Source organism: Protopterus annectens, chromosome 1.part0 (genome assembly GCF_019279795.1).
Source record: "Protopterus annectens isolate FY-2018-M chromosome 1.part0, PAN1.0, whole genome shotgun sequence".
NCBI classification, from domain to species: domain Eukaryota; kingdom Metazoa; phylum Chordata; order Ceratodontiformes; family Protopteridae; genus Protopterus; species Protopterus annectens.
Window position 1 is genome coordinate 1774676133 of NC_056725.1, and position 17506 is coordinate 1774693638.

General features: G+C 39.3%; 1 protein-coding gene across 1 annotated transcript in view; it reads left to right on the plus strand.

Moving 5' to 3' along the window:
- The first annotated feature begins 1048 nt into the window (after nucleotides 1-1048).
- RNASET2 (ribonuclease T2) overlaps nucleotides 1049-17506 on the plus strand; it is a 487107-nt gene continuing 470649 nt past the window's right edge. The window contains exon 1 of the mRNA XM_044069453.1: nucleotides 1049-1210. The gene's annotated coding sequence lies outside the window, so the exon portion shown is untranslated. The remainder of the gene's footprint in view (nucleotides 1211-17506) is intronic.

Genomic DNA, 17506 nt, shown 5'->3' on the forward strand with positions numbered 1-17506 from the left:
GCATATTATACAAATAACATGACCTGTTAAGGGTATAACTGCCAGTGGTGGCTAAACGGTGTAATCTTTGCACTGGAGTGGCCGTGAAGTGTTATGCCCAGCCTTTGACAGGGATTCTAAGACTTGTTCCAAGATGATTTTATGGGAAACTAAATTTTCAGAGCTAGTGGGATTACATGGGTAAAGTTAGTCCTAAATTTATCTGCCAATATGTTGGTTATGTGCTTGGGCTCAACATGTGTGATATTTTGGATGAGCACAGTTCATTGTTGGACATTAATGTACTCCTTAATCTCCTGACATAAATAAGAAATATTTGGAGATTAATTTGTTATACATAGCGACCTTAAGCGGTACTCTTCTTTACACTATTCAATAGTACTCACGAATCTTGCTGGCACGCTTCAGTTTGGAAACGGCTGGTTAACAAAAGAAAAAAAAAAGAACTGTCATTAGTAACCCATAAAGCATCTCGTCAATAAGTACATATGGGATTCTCGTGAGTGAAAAACTCGGAAGGATATTACATACCTCTCAACCTCTTGGTGCAAGAAATCTGGGCAAAGCCATAAATTTCGGGGGGATAAAGGCCCAAAATAGGGACAATTTTTAAATATTGCTCTTACAAACTTAGAACTTTGGTAGAATAACAGGTATTGCATTAGCAAGAATTTTCTTTTTTTTCCCCAAAAACATTTTTATTGTGTTTTCATTATAAGCATACACTGATGTACATATAACAAATACAATGAAACAATAACAAAACTATTTACAAGCAAGAATTTTCTGAAGGGTACGAAGTTTGAAACTCAAATGAATATCATTATTTTCTGACTGCAGTCCTCAGTACGCTGCCAGTGATTTCCTAGAAAACCAAAATTTATGAGCAACACCAAAAATATTAGGGAAAATCGGAATAGTGAGAGAGTTATAAGTGAAACAGAAGGGCTTGGTGATTCTTGTATTCCACTCTCACATAACTCGTAGTGAACGATTTGGTCTAAATACAGTGTGACCCGCATGCGCAAAACCTGGGTTGGCGGATGTTTATGCAAATATGGGAAGCGCTCTTCACGAGACTTGGAACGGGAAAACTATTCTAGTTGTTGGATTGTGAAATGACTTTTGTTTTGGACCTTGCAGAGTTAAAGGAACGCAGGTTAACTGGAGAGCAGGGGTTAGCTATACTTTTCAGCATTGCGTGCTAACAGTAAGCGCTACATTTGTATTATTTCTGTATTCTGTACCTTATAGGTAACTTAAGTTCATGATTATGTGTTGTGTAGTGCATTTGGGTAATGTTATGTATGTCTACTGTATCAAAGAGCTTACATTAACCGTTCTCGCAAAAATAATTTAATATACAGAATGAGTGATGTGACTGTTTCACTTAGTTTGCTGGCTTTTGCAGTGGAAACAACATCGTACTATAGGGCGGTTAATGCCAGACATTACCATTTTAACACTTAAAACTGCATGTTTAATACTTGCCACATTACACAGTCGTAAGCGACTGTTTCACTATCAAGATCAAGGATGTAGCTGTGCTTCTTTTTACATAAAGCTTGCATTCTGACAGTTCCCATCCTCGACAGTCATCTGCCCCGAGACTGTAATCAGTAAGTTTAAGAATTTTAACCTCTCCTTGGGTAGCAGGAATACGCTTTTTTATATGTCGTATAAATTCGTTCATCTGTTCACCTACCCACAACCCTTTCCCATTTTTGCCCATGGGCACAGGGTGGTTTGCATCGCCGGCTGGATAGACCTGCCACAGTAGTTATTCCACACAGCACACTCGCACCTATGGCCAATCTATTTTGTCCAGCCCACTTAGTGCATGGCACTGGAATGTGGGAGGAAAGAAACCCCCACACACATGAGGATATGTAGGCTCTGCACAGAAGGCACCCCAACAGAGAATCGAACTGGGGAGCCTCCTGTTTTGAGGTAACAACGCTTTCTGCTGTGCCGCCCCGTAAAATTAATTCGATATTTATAAGATATATCTAATCAGCAACGTTTTGTTATATTAGAAACCTTTAATATACAATGCGTGCTTAACCTTCAGGACACATTTCTTTTCCTTGATAGGTCATGTGTACCTTTTAAAATTTCTTTAGGTGTATTAAGGGCTGATTTACTCATAAGAGGCTGCATTATGCTCATCACAACTGCAGTAGACGTCTTGGCTTCAAAGCCATAAATTAAACTTAAAAAAGTAACAAGTGAGATAGCAAAAAAGAGGAACATGTCCAACTCAGTACAATAAATGCTTTTTATGTTACTACATGTCTAGTTAAGGGCTGGTGATTAATCATTTCAGTGTCTAAGTATCTTTAATTCCATATCCAGGGTATAAACCGGGAATTGGTAAATTATTGCTCGTGTTAGGGCATAACTCATTTGCATATGTTATTTTCTGGACTGTGGATACCAGTTATGCCTGATCGCTGTGAGCCACCAAAAGCATTTAAAATGTCGTAACCCTGACCCTAAAACTCTTATCTTTATCCCTAACCCAAAATCTGTAATCCAAACTTTAATGCTGAAACTGTAATCCTAACTCTAAATCTAAAACCCTTATCACTGAAACACAACCCTAATCCTATCCATAAAATTTGAAAACGTTATTTCATAATGATGAGGATCTATGTTACGAGTCATTGAGATTTCAGTGATTGTTTTCCATTTTACCTCAAAAGCAGCTTACTGTCTGCAATTTTTAGCTTAATTTGATTATGCTACTTTTGCATATCTTGCATCTCAAGCTATGAATAGTTGTTGCTTATAAACAATGGGAAGAAGGGCAGTTATGTTAGAAAAATAAGCGGCATAACAATTGTGTATAAAGATTATTTCTGGCTGCTCCCTAGCACATGTCCTCCCAGCTTAGAGGTAAGCTGTGTTCTATGGTGTACTGATTTTTTTCTGTGCATCTTTGTTCTCTGTCAGTATACCTTTCAACTTCTTTGCTCAAAAATTTTAGACATAGCTGAAAATAATGGGGTGACAAAGGGCCAAAAATCATGGTCAGTTTTACTCTAATTCACTTAAAAACTTAACAGGTTGTATATCATCGTACATTTTTTTGAACAGTTAATAAGTATGAACTCTAATGCTTTTTATTATCGACTACCTGGAACTGTTTTACTATAAAATGAGCAAAAATAAGAGACAAAATCAGGGACATTCTTGCAAAGTTCTGGACAGTTGAGAACTCTCTCCATCATTAACCTTTAATGTTTATGCGTCCTGATTTTCTGCATGCATTGCTCAGATTGAAAGTAAATGCTGATGAAAGTAAACAGTGTGCAGCCAACCTGGTGTCTCTACCTGTTTGTTGTATTTTTGAATGCCACATTTACTACTGTGCCAGAAGTAAGTGCAAATATGTTACCTTTCATTTGAGAAAGTAAGTACTGGTACTAGAGTACTTTGCTTAGCAGAATAATCTTCCCAGAGCTGAAAGTTGTGAATCTGGAAATTTAGTGTATTCCTAATGACCAGTGGTATTTCCAAAAAGCCTTGAAAGGTGCAGTATGCTGTGTTCAGGGGTGTTGCACTGGAAAGAAACTCTGAAAGGAATGTTTGAGCTTTAAGAAGGAAAATTTGAGTTCTGATATGTGATGTGATGAGATGAGATGTTATGATTCAGAGTTCCTTTGAACCAAACAAAACTGTCCTGTATTTCTGTCATTTGTTGGTCACAAAGGCAGAAGGTTCGTGTATGTCTTTTGATTTATGTTGCTGCATTAAAGAACTGAATCAAAGACTTTGCATTTGGTAAATTTTAAGATTCATTAGCATGCTACGTGGTATCAGGAATTATCTGATGAAGACAAATTGTAAACTCAGGTTTAGCATGAAATAAAGTGGCTGTGAGTTAATTTACTTTGTTACAGTGAAAAGCTCACAAAGATTCTATGAGTTCCAAGTGAGACATAAACCATGTTTTGTTTAAGTATTTGTTCATTTTAATTAAAATCTGATAGGTGAGCTAGTCTAAGGAACCGTTTTGATCATTACTTGTGTGTTAATGAGGTTATGCATGATTTTCAGTTTAGTGGGTTCTTTTTGTGACATTATTTTGGCGTACTGTTTTAGAATGTGTTTGGTGCATACTGTTGCAGAATCAATCGTTTTATGCCGTGTAATGCTACATAATGGATAACTTAGAAATGTTTTACAGTTTTCTAATGATTCTGATGTATTTTCTTATTGTAGGTAAAGTATTCTGCCAAATGCAGAGATCAGGTAGCTTTTTTTAACGGTTTTGTCGTAAGTATAATTGGAGTCTAGGAAGGCATAGAAAATTGTAAGTAAATATGACTCATGCAAACTTTGTAAAACATAAAAATGTATGAAAGTAAGTGTTACTGATGAGTTCTGCATGAGGCATGTCTAATTGTATGTATTGAAGCTATGGGAAAAGAGGTCAGCCTGCTAAATTGTATACAGCTATACTTTTTAATTGAAGAAATACCATAAATTGGAAAAAAGGCAATGAAAATGAAATTTGTCGGCTGATGTATATTGAAAATGTATGCACATGTATGTATGCATGTATATTGTAATGTAGCCTTTAGCAGTCACTCTTGTAAGGTACCAGATGCAAAGTTTACTTGTAGAGAAAGTATAACAACAGGAAGACACCTGTTACTCTGTCTTGGAGGATTACCTTGAAGTTTGGCAAATACTATGTGGAGTCTTAAGTACTGGCATCTTGAAAGAAAACTGTGGTGGCTTTATTATCTAATGAAGGTAAAAATCCTTCAGATCCAGCCTCACATAGTCCTGTTTTAGTTTTAAATCATAATTATGAAATGTTTGTGTCTATACTAAGAGAATGTCAAAGGTGCTACTAAAATTGATAGATATGGATGTGTGATTTTTTTCGGAGGGGAGGCAAATATTTTGACAACATTAATAGAACAGTGATTTAGACAGAAGCAAATTGTAAGAAAATGAAACTATTGTTGGTGAGTCTTAATTCAGAGAAAGTATTTGAGTCAGCTGAAAGTTTGAGTAGGGCAATGACAGCATTTACATTCCCAGATAGAATGATAGTGTTACTTAGGAGGTTGTATGTAGTCAGAAGTAATAATTAAGGTGGAGTCCATCTTTTCCGACAAGCTGTGTTTTGAATAGGGGAACAAGACTGGTCTGTTGTCTTTCCCTTTAATAGTTTGTTGCATATTTAGAGCCACAGCAAAGAAAATAAGGGACATAAATGGTAAAGTAATCAGGAAAATAACTTTATTTGCAGATGGTATTACTTGGCAAATCTAGAAAAGGGCATTCTAGTGGTGTGGAAAATTTGTGAACTTTTTTCAAGTCTTTTCAAGATATAACATTACTGCTATAGCCTTCATTTTATTTTTATTAAACTATGTATGTAAATTGGTTCAGCAATATTCATGTGTTTGGGGATGTGATAAGATAAAGTATTATGTGGGACTAGATTAAGCCAAATATAATACAAAAAATAAGAAAATGGTAGTGCTTGATTATGAAGAGCAAGACACAGTGAACATGATTTTAGTCTCCTTTAGATTTATACACAGGTCAAGCTTATTTTTGTCAAGCAGAAGAGAAGTTGTGAATGATTATTAATACTCCACCTCCCTCTCTTACTTTCTTGATGACGTGGAAAACATGCAAGCTGACTTCCTTATCAAAGGGCTTAATAAAAAAGCTAATTCTTTTTCTTTTTTTAGCAAATGCTAATTCTTAATGCCTCCAGAACTAAATAGTGCTGTTTGGTACCTTCCCTAAGAGGCAGAATAACTGTCAATCTCTTCTTCATCCATGACCATCTTGACAACCCACTTAAGTAATCTCTTTCAAATATCTTGATATGTGGCTTGATCCCACATTGAACTTTCACCTTCACCTAGAACAGATGTGCAAGAAAATAAATTCACTCCTATTTTTGTCCTATAAAAGTTTCCCCTTTCTCTGTAGATCCACCAGGAATGTCATAGGCAAAGGCATTCTGCTAGCACAGCTTGAATGTGGACATCCACTGGTTGCACCAGCATCGAAGGACAACCTCCTCTACCATCCAAGCTATAAATAAGTCTGCCATTTCATTACCCTCTCCCCTAGAAATAAGCATCATTGTATCTTAATAAAGTCAGTTGGCTACCTGTCCTGTAATGTGGCAACCTATTTATTGGATTCCCAACTCTACAAGTTCCTCAAAGAGCATTCCGATCAATTCAGAAGGCACCCCCCTTCCCCCCAGTTACAGTCTTAGAAGTCCTAACCACTCTGGTCTGCTTCCTCACTGTCCGAGAAACAACTTCATTGCACTAACCATCTATTTTCCATCCTAGGCTCCAAAGTGTGGGAATCCCTCCCTACTAATCTTAAAGACTTTTCCTTGCACACCTCATTTAGTGCTCCGCTTAAAGATCATCTTGAGTCTGAGTCAGTTTGCAAATGCTTTCCTTTGGACACATCACCTAATTCCCCACTCTCCCCTTCACCAGTCAGGAACCTATGTCTTCCTCACTATATTTCCCTACAGTAATGTGCAACATCTCTTCCCCATTGTATATAGTTAATTTCTCTGTGCCCTTTCTTTACTTTTGCTATCTTTTACACTTAGTGCTCAAGCGTTGTTGCCTCACAACAAGAGATTCTCCTGTTCGATTCTCAGCTGGAGTGCCTTCTGTGTGGAGTCTGTATGTCCTCCCAGCGGTCGAATGGCCTCCGAAAGACATGCGTGAATGGGCGTGCCTTCGCTGAAGGTTGGGTGTCGGGCTGGCAACTCGGCACCATAAAAAAATTGACTGCCAATCATTAGCTGACTGGAGTTCCGCTGTGACGACCCCTAACCGGGAAAAGCCAAAAAGACAAACAAGCTCTATCACTTCAAGGTTTCACTCTTCTTCCTCCTCCCCCCCCTTACTCTAACTATCCCTTTCTATTGTTCCATATACTGTGTACTTGGTAATTTATTAATGTTGTTGATTCATTGCGATCTTCATACAACATTTCGTTTACATTAACAATACTTGTTATCCTGCTTGTTTACTTCATTTAGAGTGTGTCTGGGCTAACACTAAACTTGATCCAGTTGGATTAGTGCTACCCTGGTTGCCAAACTGAATGAATGAATGAATGAATGAATGAATGAATGAATAAATAAATACAAAGAGTTACAGGAAATTAGTTGGGAAGGAAGGCAAGAGTTGTATAGGATGAGATGCTTCTCTTCATAGTACAAGGTAGTTCGTACATGATTTGAAGGAATACTTTAGAGTTCTGCAGTTAAGGTTCATGTACATAATGCAAACAGAAATCAAAGTGGAAATGGATGATAATGACATGCGGGGGTGAGGGAGTTTGAAAATAAGGATTGAGCTGAGTTGTGTGTTTTTGGGTTTGTACATGGATCAGTGATCATGAGTGCTACACTGCTGTACTTGGAGGGATCTGGCAACATTTAAGGAAGATATTTTACTTTTTCTCACCTTTGTGTGGTCTTGGAGTTAAAGTATACTTAGAGATGCTGCGTGTGGGTACTGGGAGGTGCAAAAAGTGTTTTTTTTCCAGCAGATAAGTGATGTGGTCGTAAGTGATTGATGTGTTGTAATGAAAAACTACAATAATTGTATATGGTATGTAGATATATTGTTTATGACAGCACACACATCTATATTGCAAGATCAAGACCGCACTGGAGGTAGCAATTTTAACACATTGTCTATTTTTTATTTTTGTAAGGGAAGTGAAAAGCACCAACTCACTTTTTGTTTTCTCTAGTAGATATGTTTTCTCTAGTAGATATGCACAGTCTGTTTTAGCCATTTCAGCAGTGGGCTGTATTTTAAAACCAATGTCCAATGCTGCAGGACTCTCTAAGACCCAGACTGCAGCTCGGAGTTTTGGGTTATTCCACCAGGTGCACCTCTATGACAGGCTCTGACTGGGTTGCTGTTCTCCGTGCCACCAGGGTATTCGGGCAAGTTGCCAGGCATGAGTGATGCAAGTTATTAACTTTGAGGAGCAGCATGTTATGACAGTTTGCTCTTATTCTGCATGTGTGTTCCAGGTATAGCAGAATCTGTTTTGAATTTCTCAGTGAATCCAGCAGCATCACTTCCTTTATCTAATATTCTGACTGCATTTGCCCAGTCTGCAGCAATAATTTGCTGCTCAAAAGAAAAAGACAGACCTCTTCTGTTGCTACAGCTCCATTCCAGACTTTGCCAACAATAGGATTTAAATCTAGGAGGGATCTGAAAGGACATTATTTGTGGCAGGAGGTGGCTACATCCTACATTTACCGTTTGTGGGTAGAGAGGAATGACCAAGTAAATATAGGGTAAGTGAGGCAAACAAAAGTTGAGAGGTGGGTGAAGGATGGGAGGGGGGGCTGCATTGTGGTTTAGGGAACTGAGGAAGAGCAAGATGTGAGGTTAGTTTTAGGAGTAGCTGGGAATACTGGCTGTAAAGGGTGTGGAACAAGGAAAGCAAACAAGCCTGAAGCCAGATAACATAATGATAGGACCACAGCAGGAAATGGCACAAGACTGTGTGTGAGGGTAGATTGTTATAAAGTAAAGGTAAATTGGGAGTAGAATCAAAAAAGGACACTTTGTCTACAGGATCATTGGAGACAAGGTTAGTTTGCTAAATGAGCATCTGGAGTAGGGTATGCAGAGAAAATGGGAGAGGTGTGGCACAGTTTGGTGCTGCTGAGGGCATTGTTGTTTGCCTGAACATTTTTCTGAGCATTCAGTCACTGGATTCTGATATGCTGAATATGAATGCAGTCTGTTTGGATAGTGTAAATTACTGACTATATCTGGCTGAAACGGGCAGGTAACTTTTCAAGTTAGCAGGTTACAGGATTGGAGTGAAGGGGAAGTAGATAAAAATGACACAGCAGGCCAGATGAACATCTGGCACTAACCATTAATTGTCCCCGAGTAAGTAGTCTCATCTGATTTGGGTAAGACTAATGGGCCTGGAAAATAGAGAAGGTGGTCACAGAGGGCCGGGAGTGAGCAGCCAGTGTCAGTTCACGTATTCTGATGTTGGGGAGGGGGTGGTGGTGATCTGCTAAAGCTCCAGATGGTAGGGTGGGCATTTATTTGGCTACAGGGAGAGGTCAGGGGTGACCTACCATTGTATGCATGCATAGACTTTGTCTGGGTGTGAGGCTGGGAAGGGTGCTTGTCCTCCTTGTCTGATCCTGACATTGGAAGCTGAGTTACAGACCAAATGAGGGACTGCAAGCTGTAAAAGAGAGGGGGTTTGCTCTGATAACACAAATTCTCTTGACTGAATCTATTTCCTCTCACTACAGATAATGATGTGTTGTATTGAAGCAGATGTGCAGGACTCTGAGAAGAAAATGGTCTGTTAGGGGTCTGGGAACTGGGTGATTAAAGGAGAGGGAAGGGACAAAAAATGCATTGTGATGAATATAGGTGGTGGTTGAGTGAATACTATTTGGAAGGCATATCAAGGCCATTCAGTAAGTGCTTGTGTGTAATGGAGGAACTAATTTTGCAGTTATATAGAGCGGTACAAGCAATTTTATTCTAAGGTATGCAGGTATTTTGTGCAGAGGGATTAATTACTGAAAATATGTACAGAGACAGATTGCGTCCTAGGATGTTGGGGCCTGCTGATATTCCAAGGATATTAACTGTGAATGGGGATTAATTTAAACTAAGCTAAGGGTTGCAGTATCTCTGTGAATCCCTCGTGCTCCGAAGTAAAATAGTCTTAGAGTGTAAGTAGTAGTCATGTGAGCAGCACTGCTCCCATGTCGGGGGGCTTCATTGGGTGAATCCCCTTCTGCAGAAAATGCTTTAAAGGAGTAATGGGTTTCAGAATTAGCAGTTTTTATTTTAATCACAGTTTATTTTCAGAAGTGTTGGGGCTCATTGGATCAAGGGTTGGATTCCAAAAGACTTGCTCTTGGAGTGACTAACTTACTTGGGCGAGTGTTACATGGGTTCTAGTTTCTGTGTGAAGTTACAAGGGTGATCTTTGTTTTAACAAGATTTATTGTGAGTATCCAGGTGATTTTATGTACAAGTGTCTGTATTTCTTTTTGAATTTGTGCCTTGTGTATGGGAACTTCTCACAGAACTTCAGAAACCTGCACATATTATGTAACGAGGAGCTAATTGCCAACCTCTGCTGCATAAAAGGAAAGCATCTGCAGACAGCAAACCAGATTAGGTCTCCCCTGGATGTTCAGAAGTGGGTAGCAGTAACTTAGCTGGAGGTGTGGTGAGCAATAGCCCAGTCAGGGCTTGGTTATGGATTATACCTCGAGGAATCACCTGTAATATAAAGACCGAATCTGGTCTTAGATGAGGCCTAGTGCAGGTGTCTTGAATGAATAGCCCATTTGCTGGAAGAACCAAGTGGGACTGTATATAACTGGCGGAGAGTAACCAAAGGTACTTACCTAATGCTAAGTTACCATGTAACACCTGTTGTGTCTGACAAGTGAACTGTAACTGAAGCTGTAATGTTTTTTTTTTGTTGTTTTTTTATGTGGAGCTTTTCTCCCCGGGCCTCTACTGAAAATGGACATGTATCCAGTTAGACTAGCCCGGTCAACAAATGTAAAATAAATAAATAAAATACTGCTTGTGGTTTGAACTGAAAGCCAAGAGGGCAGTGTTTTTTTTTTTTTTTTTTTTATCTGAAAGCCAATATAGTAGATTGTTTACCCTTTTTTGGATATATTGACTGAAATATGTTTTTAACTGCTCTCTCCAGTGCTTCCTTGGACTTTACACTGGTAGAAAATGTTTCAGTTGGCCAAGGAATTGGGGTGTATGCTGTATATCATTGTAGTAGAGGTATCAGAATTAAAGTGTATAGTTACTAATTTCCAGTTATTGTTTTTCTGAGGTAGTTCAGCTGCTGGATTTGTGAACTGCTGACAGGATTTGTTTTATTGTTGACTCGTAGTGACCCTAACTATTGGAGGACTTACTGCTTCTCTAATAGACCAGAAGCTGTTACTACTATAGTAATGACTAGTTGCCCTGGCAAAAGTAGTCATCGACTCCAGAAGCTTGGCGATCATTTAAAAAAATTAAAAAAAAAAAAAATTGGAAGGATGATAATCCATAATAATACCTCATGTTTTTTGAGAGCTACTCCACCCTGGAGGATTGGGACTGAGCAGATTGGTTGAATGTTCGGGCAGTCTAAGCTGCTGGATTAAGGTCCCAGTCTCTTTGGGGTATGGTTTCAAAGTTCCCCATTGTCTGCTTTCAATGTCCCCTCTTCTGTAATGTCTGTATCTGTGTCAGTGACACAATGGGGTAGCACACTCGCCTTTGTTGTTTGGAGGCTCAGAGGGTTGTGGGTTTGATTCCCAACCAAGGGAATTTAGCTCATTTTCTGTTACTAACACAACAGTGCAGCATTAATGGGTGCTGTACTCTTGAGTGTGCCGTCCTTTGGAGATGTTAAAACTGAGGTCCCATCTGCCTGAGTTGGTGGCAGCTCAGGTGGATGTATTAAGTCCCATGGCACTTATTGAAAAGAGTAGAGGAATCTCCCCTGAGCCCTGGCCAAGTTTCCCCCTAGTCAGTAAAAATACTATCTTGAGTTTCCCTTAAAAAGAAGCCGCTAGCATAGTGGGACTAACCTACCAACTACTAGGGCAGGATGTTCATAATTTCCTTATTTACCAGGAGAGGTTTTTAACATCTTTGTGGACAAAGAAAAGTGACTTTTCAATGGCTGTGCCTGGGTTAACATCTGAAGTACGAATTAAACTTTTATAAAGGGATTTTTAATGCAGCCAGGCTAGTAAGAGCATATAGGCATGACTTGATATTTTCTAGCTTTGTGTAGACCCTGATACCACCAGACTGGTGTAAAAGAACCTCATTTGTTACTATAAGAAAATGGGTATTGGAAAGTGATCCCAAGAACTTTGATAAACTAGTAGAACATTTCGGGCATAATGCCTAAAAATGAATTTTCTGCTTCTAAGTCTAAAATTACAGTGAGACATGTATTGGCTTCTGTGAAACAAACAAAAACAAAACGGCAAATGTGTTTGCTTAAAGTATGGGTAAAGGGTTACATTGCCAACTTGTGTGTGACTAACACAGAAACGAATGCTACCAGTATTAGAAATACGAAAACTGAAATGCCTGTTACAAATAAAGTTTCCTTGTGGAGTGTGACAAGACTACAGCTAAAACTGATTCAGCATTATGTCATCCCATTACAAGTGAAGCAGACCATTGTACTGGGCCAGATTCCAAAGAGTTGCTCTCTCTGCAAGTCTGCAGTGATTCTGAAAGACTTGCTCTCAGTTTAAATAGTCTCTAACAGTAAAAGCAAGTCTTTTGGATTTGGGCTTACTGTATTTCTAGAGACAAGGGAAGTTCAAGCTTTTTTTGACTCTGGAAGCATAATTATCTCTGATAAAGATCCCCTGTTATGTAAGTATATGGTTAATAGCAATCAGAAAGTAGAGAATATGTCTTTCTGGTAATTTGGAAAAGAAAATCCACTCTCGTGAAAATTCAGTTTTGTGATGTCCTGTGTCCAGTAATCTTCAGTCTGATTTGGGATATTTTCCCCATTTTTAAGCACTGTAAACCTGTCCCAGTGATGCAGCAACAGAAATCAAAAACTGTAAATTATTTTGGTGTAGGGACTGAAGTTAAACTGTTGAACATATTCTTGCTAAATATTTTTAAGACAGGAGTCTACACAGAGATCTACGTAAGAAGTAATAGCACAGAAACAAACAACAAGGATGGAAAAGAAAGGCACTGAAGTGAGACATTTCAGTATAAAGTGAATAGTGAAAGTGCGTTAGGTGGGAGAACACAGAGTTGTGATGCCATTTCTGTTAGTGTCTAGCAGAAAACTTGAAGGCAGATTATAAGCAATAGCTGTCTGGAAGTAAAGTAAGGAGAAAAATTGAATGTAAAGTCTGCACTGAGATGCCCTTTGTAGAGGAAGGGGAACTGAAAGTGGGGAAAAAAGAGAGGGTGGTATCCATCCACACTTATGACAAAAGAGCAACCAAAACGATGGTGCTTCAGAAGCTTGTCTGTGAAGCATGGAAAGTAAACCAGAACTTAATTTGTTAAAGAATATAATGTACGTTGTTGTGGACTATAGTGAACGGGATGTTATCTACCTCAGTGGCACAACAGGTAGCACATATTGCTTTGGTTCATTAAAATATGGCCACTTGTATAGAATAAGCAACAATCGAGAGGAAATTCTACACAAGTCCCTAGTGCCAAAGTGATGTAGGACAGCTAGTAATGAAGCTGTCTCTTAACATGCTAGGAGGTAGCTTGGGATGGGCAAAACTATGGCAGTAGTAGCAGTAGCCAGATTTTGTTGGTCATGCGTAATGATAGAAAACTTGTGTGATTCCTATCCAGAATACCAGAAAAACTGCATCACATCCTGGGTTAAGGAGTCTGTTGATCCCAGTGCCTGTCATGAAGGTGCCATGTGAATATATTGCTATGGACATTATGGGGCCACTAATAAAATTTATCTATGGCTAGCCATACTTATGAGTAATGGATTATACATCACAATTTCAGGAATTGGTATCGTTACACAAAGCTAATGTCAAGATGATTTGCAGAGAACTGATACTGTTGTTCTGTAGTGCTGCGTATTCCTAAAGTGATGCTTGCTGACCAAGATAATCCATTTATATCTATGGTACTGCATCAGTTTTGTCAGAGCTTTCAAGTCAGTACAGTTGAAAAAATCATCTACCATCCACAGAATAAGTGCAATAAGTACTGAAGTCCAAGTAGAGTTACTGAAGCAGATGGTAATAACTGAACACCGTTACAATAATTGCTGTTTGCTGTAAGAGAGTTGCTGCAAGCTTCAACTGGGTGCATGCACTGTGACCTTTTGTATGGCCGGCATATAGGGGGACTGCTTGACATTGCTAAGGTAGCTTAGGAAGGTGAAGACACCATTTAGAAATGTTATAGAGTGCTATATTAATTTGCAGGGCAGACTAAAGCTGGCTGTGCCATAGTGAAGGAGTGCATGCAGAAAGCCCAGGACATGCAGAAGTATGTTCATAATAAAATGTCCACATCGGAGAGAGAATTTAACCATGGAGATCACATGCTGTTGTGTACTCTTTATGGAAGACACATTTCTGGCTAAGTGGCAAGGGACATTTGATGTGATTTGAGATTAGAAATGCAGTGAGGTCTAGGTCAGCCAGAGCAGATCTTTCGTTTTCCTGGCTTTTTCATTAATGGGTTGAAGACATGGACAAAATTGGAAAGATTAGCAGTAAACTTGCAAGCTGAAGTTCATAAGGGAGAGACCAGAGACTCTCTACCTTAAGTAAAGTTGGAGGAATCCTTGTCAGAGGTACAAAAGTAAAAAGTAAGAGATGTTATCTTACTAAAGGAGTATTCTTGGGTATGCATGGGAGAAGTAGCACGTAAAGTAAAGAAAATGCCACGAGTGAATGAGACCATACATAGTACCAGAGTCACAATCGGTTAGTAAGAGAAGTTCAAAAGATGCCAACGCTAGACGTGACAGAAGAGTCAAAAAGTGAGCAGACCTGTAGTGCTAGTTCCTATACCTGATGGAATTATTAAATTTTGTGATGACTGTAAGAGATTGAGTAGTGTATCAATGTTTCACTGCTGTCATATTACTAGAATTGACAGAGAACCTAGGAAAGGCCAGCTACTTAACAACCCTGGACATGACAAAGTGTTACTGACAGACACCACTTCTCCCCCCCCCACTGCTAAAGCAAAATAGCCTTTGTAGTCCTGATGTACTTTTCAGTACACAGTGTTACCAATTGGCCTATATGGAGATTCAGTTATGTTTCAAAGGCTGATGGATGAAATACTGAAGCCCCACTCCTGATATACTGCAGCATATCTGGATGATGTAGTCCTTCATGTAGAAGACTGGGAGTATCCCTTGCTAAAGTGCAGGGTGTAGCAGAATCTGTAATACAGGTAGGTTTGATTGCAAATGCTAAGAAAAGTAAACTGATTATGTGTAACCCAAGTACTTTTGGTACCTTTTATAGCAAGAAGAGCGGAAAGACCAAGACTAAAAATCTGGCCTATATCCCGCACTAAAAGACAGGTGAAGGCTCTTCTTGGACTAGCTGGCTATTACAGAAATTTTCTGCTTAATTTTGACTATTGCTTGTTGTTTGGCATCTCACAAAGGTCTCTTGTCATGGTACAGTGGTTCCTTGAGGCAGATAGGGTCTCAAAGTTAAATGTTCTCAACATGTGCTACTGACTCCTGATTTTTAGTAGGATTCACCCTGTATACTGATGCATCAGAGGTAAGTTTATCCCAGGATGCTCCAGGTGAGGAGCACCCTGTGAGCTATAGCAGCAGGAAGTTGAACAGTGCGGAAAGGAAGTAACTGACTGAAGGAAGCTATCAAGCAGTTAGGTGGCCTTTTGTGCTTTGAAATACAGTGACAGTAAATAGAAGGATGGCATTACTAAGCTGGCTGAAGGGCACTATCCCTTCAACCCCTTCAGTATGCAGTGAACTACAGGCCTGGTCTTGCTAACAGGAGTGCCAATGCATTAAGGTCTTGCAACCAATCGTAATGATCCAAAAGCTGATGCTCTTTTGTGCTGGGGAGGGTGTATTTAAGTGTTTATTTTGAAAAATGTTATACGCTTTCACAAATACCTTTTGTATGGGAACTTCAGAAAGTTGCGTGTATTACTTTTGTAATGAGTCATGTAATTGCCACTGCTGTATAAAAGGAGATGGCCTATAAACAGCAAACCAAAAAGTTTGAGTCTCATTAAAAGGTTCAGAAAGGGTCAAGCAGAAGCTTACCTGAAGATCCTGGTAGTGTGGAGAGTAACAGCCCAGGTGGTATTTATTTATGGGTTATACCTCAAGGAATCTTGTGTAATGTACCACTGCATTCAGAGGCTGGGTGAGATCTATTGCTTGGAACTTTTATAGACTATTTGCTGGAGGACCCAACTGGAGCTGTACAGAGCCTGTGAAGAGTAACAGAGGTGCTGTTTTTCTGTTAAGTAGTGAATTGTTTCAGTCCAAGTCACATACTGAAATATTTGGACTGGTTGTTACAGGTGCACTCTTGGCTACATTTTGCTGTGTTCCAAGCTTGAGCACCTTCTCTTCTGTCATGTTGCTCTGATGCCCTCTCCAGGTTTTGTTTGGTTGATGCTTCTTCAAGTAAAAGCTATGTCTCTGCAGCTCAAGTAATCGTTACAGCCTTTTTATTTACAAATAGATCTTTCTTTTCTTTAGAAAGAAATGGACTGTTATCTTATTAAACTTGTAATTCAAAAACTTCATTCCTTTTCCTCTCCACATTCTCAGGCTCTTCACTTTTCTAGCAAGTTTATTTTACTCCCCTTCCTACATGGCAGCAGTTCGTGTGTGCGTGTAGTGTATATAATGTATGTGTTTGTATACGTGTAGTGTATATTATATAAATATAGTGTGTGTGTGTGTGTGTGTGTGTGTGTGTGTGTGTGTGTGTGTGTGTGCGTGCATATGTGTATGTATTGTTTAATTCCAACAGTTACAGTTTTGCATTTGGAGAAATGTTTCTTGGCATTAGTAGGTCTTATCCTTGGCCTTAAGTGTGGTTTTACATTCTGATTTTTTTGCTCTGTACTGTGATACTTTCAATGTTGCTGTGTTTTTCATTGTTATTGATATTTACTTTCAATTATTTTACCAGATTGTTTTCTCAAAATGTAAGACAAGCAGTCGTACAATTTGTCCTAGGATTTATTTGATCTTTGTGTTTTGTGCTTGGGGTTGTAACATCTAGGAGCTAATTGCAGCGTGTTCAGAAATTTCAGCCAACAGACTGTTTTAGATAGGATAAACAAATTATAAAAAAAAGTTTGACAGGAGACTCTTCAAAGGATGATTCTCGTGTTGAGAAGAAAAAAGAAAATGCAAACAGTAGAAGGGCAGGGACTTTCTCCAGTAGTTAAACTTGGGAAGACAAGACTCTCCAGGTTAGAGGCTCTGCATCCTGCATAACCTGGACAACTTTATGCCCATCTGTGCCAGTCATCACCCCTCCTTTGGGTATTTCTGATCCCATGCTTTTAGGTTCTTCAGACTCTGCACTGAAAAGACTTGGCAGCATCTCCTTGGAGCATGATTTATTTTAAGATTTTGAATTCTTGACCAGTTTTTTTTCATCATGTCCTTCAGGTAGTTGTGTAGTTCAGCTGTACCACTGGATTGGGAGAAGATGGTGGCCTTTCTGAAGGCCCAATTGGAGTTTGGTGTCATCCTCCCTATCTCTGTCACCAGAGTGGCTGGAGGCGAGCCCATATCCTACCTTCAAGCTCAGTCTTTGCATCTGGAGTATTGGGAGCCAACTATGGAAGCTGTGGCTTTTTAGTTGGCACAGACAGTTACTTTGTGCCATCCCTCTCTGCATTGGTGGCATTGCAGCCAGTTGCAATGGCACTGATGGCCACTGCCCTGAGAT